This window comes from Triticum urartu, chromosome 5 (assembly GCF_003073215.2).
Source record: "Triticum urartu cultivar G1812 chromosome 5, Tu2.1, whole genome shotgun sequence".
NCBI lineage: Eukaryota > Viridiplantae > Streptophyta > Magnoliopsida > Poales > Poaceae > Triticum > Triticum urartu.
The window spans coordinates 249,651,057-249,660,233 of NC_053026.1; the positions used below are offsets into that span (position 1 = coordinate 249,651,057).

The 9,177-nt window shown below is 43.1% G+C and overlaps 1 long non-coding RNA gene across 2 annotated transcripts; it reads left to right on the forward strand.

Annotated features, from left to right (window-relative positions):
* Nucleotides 1-239: 239 nt before the first annotated feature.
* Nucleotides 240-4,991, forward strand: LOC125508513. Of its 2 annotated transcripts, none has more exons than XR_007283565.1 (2): nucleotides 240-3,584; nucleotides 3,664-4,991. It is a non-coding gene; the product is annotated as an uncharacterized LOC125508513 (long non-coding RNA). The 2 variants fall into 2 exon arrangements; XR_007283564.1 differs by having other exon boundaries at nucleotides 3,682-4,991.
* The last annotated feature ends 4,186 nt before the right edge of the window (nucleotides 4,992-9,177 follow it).

Here is a 9,177-nt window from a genome sequence, read left to right on the forward strand (position 1 = left end):
ATGTCTCGTGATGTGAGCCATTGTATTAGTAAAGTGAGTTTTTTGTCTCCCGTTGCAACGCACGGGCATCTGTGCTAGTCTTTCCCTAATAATAAAATACGGATTGACTTCGTGAATTTACCGTTACAATATTTTTTTTTCTCATGTCATAATACGCTTTTACGATTTGTATAGACAAAACCGTAATATAAACATGTGGTACTAATTTGGGGTCCGCACGCCCTTGGAAATATAAACGATGCGTATGATAACGTTTCGCGTCATCGCGTCCTCGTCCAGGTCAATGCGGCAGGGCTCGACGTAGAGGGCGCGACGGCTCCAGGGCGATGCAGGGAAACAGCGGATCTGGTGCAGCGGTCCGAGGTGGACTGGATCGGGGGCGAGAGGCAGGTTCTAGCGAAGGAGGGATGGATTCGGCCGATGCGGCGACCTGCCGGAGAGCGGCAGCGGCGGGTCTGGATCCGGTCGATGGGCAACCACCGGATCAGTTTGGGAGCCCAGCAGCAGCGCTCCGTCCACACCCTGCGCTGGACCGGCAGCAGCACTGCTCCCTCCCTCCTAGCCCCGCGCTAGATTGGCAGCAGCAGCGCAGATGGATTCAACCGCCAGCTCGGGCCACGAAGGGCTTGACCCCAGCCACAAATTGCCCCCATAGAGTATGTTGACTATGTTCTAATATGTATGCTCAAGTTTGTCTTCTTGTCTCAAAAAAAAGTTTGTCTTCTTGATTTTTCTGGCTGCGGGGCATGGGAGCCATGGATCGATCCCACGTACACAGGTACTACATTATTTTTTCGTATGCTTCTTCTAGATTTCGTTTTGAGCCGATAAGTGCGAGATGTGGCATCACTTCTCGGCTCTACAAAATCCATTGCTGAAGTGCGTGTCCTGGGGTCCCAGCCTCCATCACTTCTTCAGTTCCCGCTAGGTTCAAGAACAAAAAAAATCAGTGTGGAAGACCACTAGCAGAATTGGATGTTGTATGCACCTTCATCTTGCAGTCCAATTACTTGGATTATTTGGGACAAAATCGTTTGCTTTTAACCGTACGACAGTTATATAGCAGGATAAGGATACATGCTTGTAATGCCTCTATCACAAATTGCACATGAACTAACTAGAAAGCTAGCAATCAATCGCCCTGAAGGTATTGCTCTTTTATTTTATTTCAGATCGTGAGGAAAGGGGTTCAGATAAGTGACTACTCTATGCTGTACTAACTACTTTATGTTGTACTGACTAATCTTAGAAATATATTTGGTCCAGGAGTAGTACATAGAGCATTTCTGGATCAGATATACACACGCTATTCACCTTCATAACCCGATTTTTTTTGCTTATGATGATGTTTATTATCGGAAAGCTCTTGACAAAAGCATCAAGTAATGGGCCAATACTCAAATAACTGACTCACCTACAATCTTTTTTTCTAACGGCAGTATTATATACACAATAATAATTTTTTACATTTTTCTTATTGTTGCAAATATATCTTGGTAGTTATAAATGATACATCTATTTGATCATCAGATGCTTATCTGTAGTGTTTAGGAGAGTTTTTTTGATTGGAAATGACTTTTGATTCTTGGTTCTTGAGGTGGTATATTACTCTGAAGCACTTCAATTCTTGGCTCTGGCTAAGCATAATATATTACTTTACTACTGAGATTTGGCTACTAATGATATATGTTACCATTGTTTTTGTTGTCTTTGATAGTATAAAAGATCGGAAGTGCATCAGCTATCACTGCTCCTGTTTGTTGGTAGATTTGGCAAACCCTCTAAGTTCATTTTCCACGAAAATATAGTTTGTAACACTGGTTCGAATTAATATATTGATATAAGTAGGGAAATATCCAAGTTTCTTTATACTGATATAAGTTCAGAATTTGCAACACCATTCTACTACTTACACAAGAGCCTTGTGGCTAATCATACTTGATCCTGTGTGCTCTCATCTGTAGGTATGGGTTTCACATCGTTGTCAATTTTGATATGTTTCACGGGATGAATGATGCGTCAGATTCTTCTAAAACTGCCACTATTCAGTATGTATCCGTCGCAACCCTAAGTTATGTCTGTCATGCATTCATTATCTTTATTTTTTGAGGCTCAATCCACTTTTAGCTTTTGTCCTCTTGGAGACGTCCTCCTTGAACAGCTTGGATTCAGTCATCAAGTCCATCATAGGTTTCTGCTGGATGCCCAGCATCCGCTTGCACTTAGACAGGGAGGGAGGGAAGGAGCTGCCATATTGAAGCATCCCATATTTATGCTTACCCCGATCTCTAGAGTCAAGGATCCTTCACTGATTGAAAGATGCAAATACTGAGCTATGCTAACTAGAGTAATGCTATCTACTTTATATCAGCGCATTTTATTTGATTCTTGCGGTATCTAGACAATATTGCACGACCAAATCATAACAGACCGGGTGATTGACGTTCACCTACCTGTAAGGATTCTCCCAGGTTGTATCTATCGAGGAGTGAGCGGAGGAGCAGGATTAGGAGATGCCCATTGTGGCCTAGCAGCTGATGTCTCCCCGGTGGCTTCATAATATGCCAGACTGCTTCTTGTGTGTTTGCAGCTTGCTAAACATTCATCAAAATTATGGTTCGCTTGCACCTTGTACAAGTATGAATTTTTGCCATATCCCACTTCAGGGCATAATTTTTTTTTGAAACGGCAGCGCACAAATTAAGTTTTTTTATATTGGATCGATATTTGTATGGTTGGCTTCGACAGAACCTTTTACAACCAGCTACATAGTATGGTAAATCACTAAACTGTAATGCTTCAGTCTCCCTGTGTTCTAAAAATAAAATGCTTGGAACTTTTAACTTATCAAGCAATGACTTTATTTATCATATGTGTATTGTTTGATTCGGAGGCTAACAATAACTTTTGACCAACTATTGGGAGACCACTATCTTATCTTAGAAACAGAAGTATTATTAACTTTTGACAAACTATTGTTAAGTACACTATTGGGAGTCTTGAGCCATGTTTGTGTTGTTAGGAGCATGAATTTTTTTTCTCCCGTTGCAACACATGGGCATATATTAGGTGGCATCGCTGGTCCGTGTAAAACGGGTTTAAACTTGGCGAAGCTATTGAACAACACTCTTGCTTTCTTCTGTTAGGACCCTTTATCAATCATTGAGCCACGCCAAGTTTTTGAGATGGTAATGAAGCCTGCCACATTAAATTTGTCCCTCCCCTTGGTTCTTTGTTATTTATTCTTTTGAATTCCTGAATTTTCTCTGCAAAGTAAGTCTTGCTTTGCCAGAAGATTGAACTGTTTCTTTTCAGCTACGATCATCTAATCTCATATATGTGTTCATTTGAACTTATTTACTCTTTTGACTGTTGATTTGGTTTGCTTTGCCTGAAGATTGAACTGTTTCTTTTTACTGTTGATTTATGAACTCCAAGTACTGATGTGCATAATTAAGCATCTGTTCATCAGGTGTCATTGTATATGGACAAGTCTGCAGGGGTTTGCCAGTCGGACTTCCATGATTGCAAATTGTCGTTCCTGCAAATTATATGTGATCACGATCTTTTTGTTGAGATGACTGGTATGTATCCTGTTGTAACTTCATGTACTACCAACCTAGGGAACTATAAATATTCCAGTTTGCCAAATTATTTTAATAGACCAGCAATATTGTTCAGAGACTTTGGTCGTCCTCCACAGCGGGATGCGACCTCCCTGGAGCAGCGGGTCAGGCGCATCATCGGAGGGGGAGAAGATCTTGTTATCTACAACAATGTTGAGTGAACCGCCGTCGAACTGAAGCGCGCCTCCTATAGCTGCGACCCTGTGTTGGCCCTGCCCGCGTACGTCCGCTAAGACCGGAAACAGAGCAGAAAAGGAGTTCAAATGACCTCTCTCTGTTTTTCCTCCCTCTAGGAGGGCGTTGCCGGAGCAGTTAAGCCATGCGGAGGTTTGAAAATGGCACAGGAGGCGGCCTAAGGGTGGCATGGCGTACAATCCCTCTACTGTCATTTTATATCTCTGAATTTTTTTGGCTGCATGCGCAGGTGTTTCAGGCAGAAACAGTAATAGCATTGACTAGGAGGAGCAAGACAAGAAGCAACGACAACTACCATTGCTGGCTAAGCTACCTACTACGATGCCCGCCTCTCTTTGCAATGGCCAAAGCACACAACAATGCACAGTTTGGTGAATTTTCCCCCCACTTTGGTGACATGGGACGGGTTGTGGGCAACAGCATTTTAGAAGAATCGGTAGTAGAAACGTGAATGTTAAAGCCAATGGGTTAGAAAACTATAAGGATACTTGATTTGTTTTCATGTCTACCTTTCAGTATTCAGCCTTGCGAGAAAAGGTGCCGCAGGATAGAAGCTTGACATAGGTGAATCAGAATTCAAAAGATCAATGGAAGTTTGCTTATGAAAGTAAAAGATCAATGTACTAATGCATTTCAAGTTTCCAACACGAGAGACTTTCTGATGTTTTAGTGACCAGGTATTATTGATCTTGAGGTGTGTTATTGATCTCCGTTACTAAATAGATGGTATTTTTTGTTACTTTGTGAAGAAGCATTGCATGCAAGACACCATAGAAAAAAACTGCTGCCCCTGATGCTTCCTCGCGGAATCGCAGCTTGATGGGGCTTGCTGCGCCTCTGGAACACGCAACCGCTAACAAAGAGCAGCTTGAAGGTTTGAACAAATGTACGTATTGAAATTTAGAGTTCCAACAGTACATATGTGCAAGAGTGTAATGTTCACTTGGAACTTGCTCGTGGTGGAGACGTTCCACACAAAAAAAGTGAAGACGACCTGAAACTTCATGAGATAATTTAGTAATTCGGTCTGGTCAGTACATTTCTGCATAAACAAAAAAAAATCCAATCAAAGCACATTGGCTTATGCTGTTTTTTGTGTGTGGGAGTTTTATGATGTATTTTTTGTTAGTACATCATTTCATTAATGATATTGGATGAGGGGAATAAAAACATGTGCATATGTAGCTCACTGCCATTGATTAATTTACTGAAAATTGAATCTATAATCAAGACAATGAGTTAGTTCTAGACATGCAAAATTATGAATTAAATTTTTATTAAACCTACAACTTGAAAGTTCTGATTTTATATCATATGTGATGTTGTAATAGGAGAGGATTGGACACTCTTCTATCTGATAATGGATTGTTTCCAAGAATGGACCTTGGTACTTTTGAACAATTTTATACTATTATTTTGCTATTTGCAAAGTTGTTTGAGTTGTATGTACAAACATATTTGTTCGAGTGTTAATTAGTTTTATAGGTTAGTAAGCACATGTTTATTTATTTTCCGCTACTCACGTTGATCCCAAGAAGTCCATCTATGTGTGCATGGGCGATACAGATAGTGCAGAGAAGGAATCATGTGCGAGATCACCGGTTAATCTGGTCTACAACACCAAATGCCGACGTCCATGGCACAAGGCAGTGCTTTTTCCGATCAAGCAACCTAGCAAGTGCATCCGTGATCAATGGTTTGTTTCAACAACATATATGTGCGATTATACTCGGCTTATATATTGGGTTAGGGGCAGGTGGTAATATTTTACTCTCGTTGCAATGCATGAGAACTGAAATAGATCATGACAAACATTGTTAGGGTACGTCCAAATTTCATGGTCAAAAAAGAAATACTCAATGTAGTCTTATTTTTGACGTTTTGCAAAAATTGGATTAAAGAAGTGCTGCATAATGGCAAGTGGAGCAGGTTTTAATTTTTCGCCCGATGCAACGCACGTGCATTTGTACTAGTAATAATAAAGCACGGGCTGAGTCTGTCGAGTTCATCATCGTCGCGTTTTTGTGAAAAGATCCTATGATTTTAAATAATTAAACCCGCAGTCCTCATCATTAGTCAGCCCCGAACTGGTACAGAGGAGAGAAAAGAAGAAAGAAAAGCCCAGCGCCCCGCACGACCCTGCCTCTTCGATCCCATCTCCACCTCCATCCCGCCGCCACCTCCTGCCCCGCGCCGCCCGCCCCACACCTCGTCGACCGGGATCACGTCCCTCCCCAAATGGCGGCAATGATGGAGGGCGGCGCCCACCTCCTGACCGACAGATTCGCGGGCTGCCCCCTCCCTGTGCCGGGCCGAGCATCGGGAGTAAATAGCATAAAACTACCACGCTAGGGTTCCAAAAAACTACCAGTTTTTAATTTTTCTCAGATAACTACCAAATGGGTGGTCGGCTGTTTCAAAAAACCCCAAATCCTCTTTGTTAAAATATTAAACATGTTTATGATAGGTCGGGCCCGCCACTAAACGCACCGTTTGGTTGACCGTTTGTTTGACTATTACCTGACTTGTGGGGGCCACATGTCAGCGCCTCATCCACAGATTTTTTACAAATTAGCCCCTATAATTTTTTTAAAAAAGCAATCCGGTCCCTACAATCATTTTAAAAAAGCAATCGAGTCCTTGGACTGTCGCCGCCGCACCTCCAAAGGGCCCTGCCCGTGGTCACCGTTGCACCATGGGGCTTCACCCGTGGTCGCCGCGCTCGCAGCCTGGGTGGTCGCCGGGCGCGCCGCCGTGGGGCTCCGGCTCAGGTCGCCGCGCCGCCGCATGCCATCGGGATCCTCCTGGAGCGGCACCAGCCATTGGGCTCCGGCTCGGGTCGCCGCGCCACCGCGCGCCATGGGGAGCCGCCTGGGCTCCACTCAGGTCTCCACGCCGCCGCCCGCGATGGGGAGCCGCCTGGGGGTCGCGGCCTGCCATAGGGCCGCCAGGGCTCACCGCCGCCATGGGGAGCCGACGTCCTCGCCAAGCGCAGAGAAGCCGCAAGGCGGATGAGCGGCCGGGGTTGAGAAGCAGCAAGGCGGAGGAGCGGCCGGGGTTGATCTCCGGTGATCACCGGTGGTGGGCGGCGGGCGGCTCACCGGCCAGAGGAGGCGACATCACGAGCTTCGGGCAGACTTGCGTCAATGGTTGGCGTGATGTGGCAGGGACCCGATTGCTTTTTGATAAACTTACAGGGACCTGATTGCTTTTTTAAATTTGTGTGCAGGTCCACCCCTAACGGTCAAACAAACGGTCAAACTAACGTTTTGTTTAGGTGTGGGTCCGACCTGTCATAATCACCGTCAATAGATAAGCATTCGACCGTCAATAGATAAGCATTCGGCGATTTGAGTTTTTTGAAACAGCCGACCATCTATTTGATGGTTATCTGAGAAAAATTAAAAACCGGTAGTTTTTTGAAGCCCTAGCCTATAAAGTAGTAGTTTTATGCTATTTACTCGAGGATCGGCTTGGAGGCCTCTTGGGGCTGCCGTCGGTGCGGGAGTCGCGCGCGGCCGTGCGGGCTGGGGCGGTGGAGGCTCCGCTGAGCCATCGACGGGCAGGGAGACGAGCTCCTGTTGAGGCGGCGGGGCTTGGTGCGGGCTGGTCTTCCGGATCGAGCCCTTCCTCATCTTTCTCTCGTTCGCTTGGCTCCTTCCCTCACAATTGGTGCCCGGGCGTCACCATCGCCATGGATATGCTGCACAGCGCGGACGCCTGCCTCTCCCCCAGGAGAGCCATGTTGCCTCAGGTGCACCCGAGGGGAGGGGGAGGCGGGTGGAGTGCCCGCATCAGCGTGTCGTGAACCCCCTGCATGATGTTGAACACCTCAGGCAAAAGAAGATGATTGTGTTTCCGTGGTTAGGGCTGCTGTCGTCGTGCTTCATCAGCGTCGTCATTGCAGGATTCATTTTGTACAAGTACGGTCTTGGGAGTAAGGAAGCAGAGATACCTCTTCAATCCCAAAATTTATGTTGTTCCGGGAATTACCATGACAAGCAAGCACTGAATCTTTCTTGGCTATCTATAAAATTTGTTGCGGCCGTACATGGCTTCTGAAGTGACGAGTAACAGTAATCATGTCAGGTTAATCCAAGCTCAATCCGTTGGTATGCCGCATGGCTGGATTGCTTGCTTTGCCATGTACTGGAGGCGCTCAATGAAATCCGTCAGTTTGCTCTTGGTCTTGGAGGATTACGGAAGAGGATATATAGATCCTTCCAATCCCTAGCGATGTACTAGAAGTTATAAATGGTGGTGAGTATCAGGCATCATTTTTTTCTGAATCTAGGAAACCAAATATATCCTCTTCTCCGGCCCAGTGATTCGTAGATGATAAAGTGTCAGAGCGAGGTGATTCTAGCATTTGCCTCTTTTGTGGAAACTTTTAGGGACTACATGTCATTCAACAAAGGCAGACCTTCTGACTGCTTCTGTGAATTTGTGTTTAACAAAACATTAGGTTTCTATATAAATAGTTACATTAGTGTTACTATTCATCACTCAGGGTGCAGAATAAGTTATTCGTCACCCAAGGTAATCTTACGATTGCTTCCTAAATAAATTATGTTTAGAATATAAATAGTTACATGCAAACTGATTCAATATGTAAAATTTGGTATAAAAACAAAATATAGGTTATAAACCGGAAAAATCACATTTTATGTATGTTTTACACTATATTTTTACATTCATAATTTTACGTAACATAAAATATTTTTACGGCGAGTACATATTTTGTTATGTTCTTTTTTTATGTATGAAATAAGACAAAACTTACAAGACATAAAAATACAGTGCATTGATGTCACTCTGGGTGAGGAATATTTATTCCTCATCCCCCCTCTATTTAACATCAATGCACCATAATTTTATGTACCGTAAGTTTGTCTTATTTCCAACGTAAAAAGAGACCGTAAGAAAATATATAATCGTCGTAAAAAATATTTTATGTTATGTAAAATTACAAACATAAAAACATCGTGTAAAATATACATAAACTGTAATTTTTTTGTCTTATGACCTATATTTTTATTTTCTTACGCCAAATTTTACGTAGTGAATCAATAGGAATGTAAGTATTTGAACTCGAAATGTAATTTAATTATGAAATGATCGTAAGATTACATCGGGTGAAAAATAACTTATTCTGTGTGATGAATAGTATATATATATATATATATATATATATATTCATCATCCAGGGTGCAGAATAAATTATTCTTCACCCGAGGTAATCTTATGATCGCTTCCTAAATAAATTATGTTTACAATATAAATAGTTACATGCATATTGATTCAATATGTAAATTTTGGTATAAAAAATAAAAAAAGATTATAAGAGCAGAAAAAT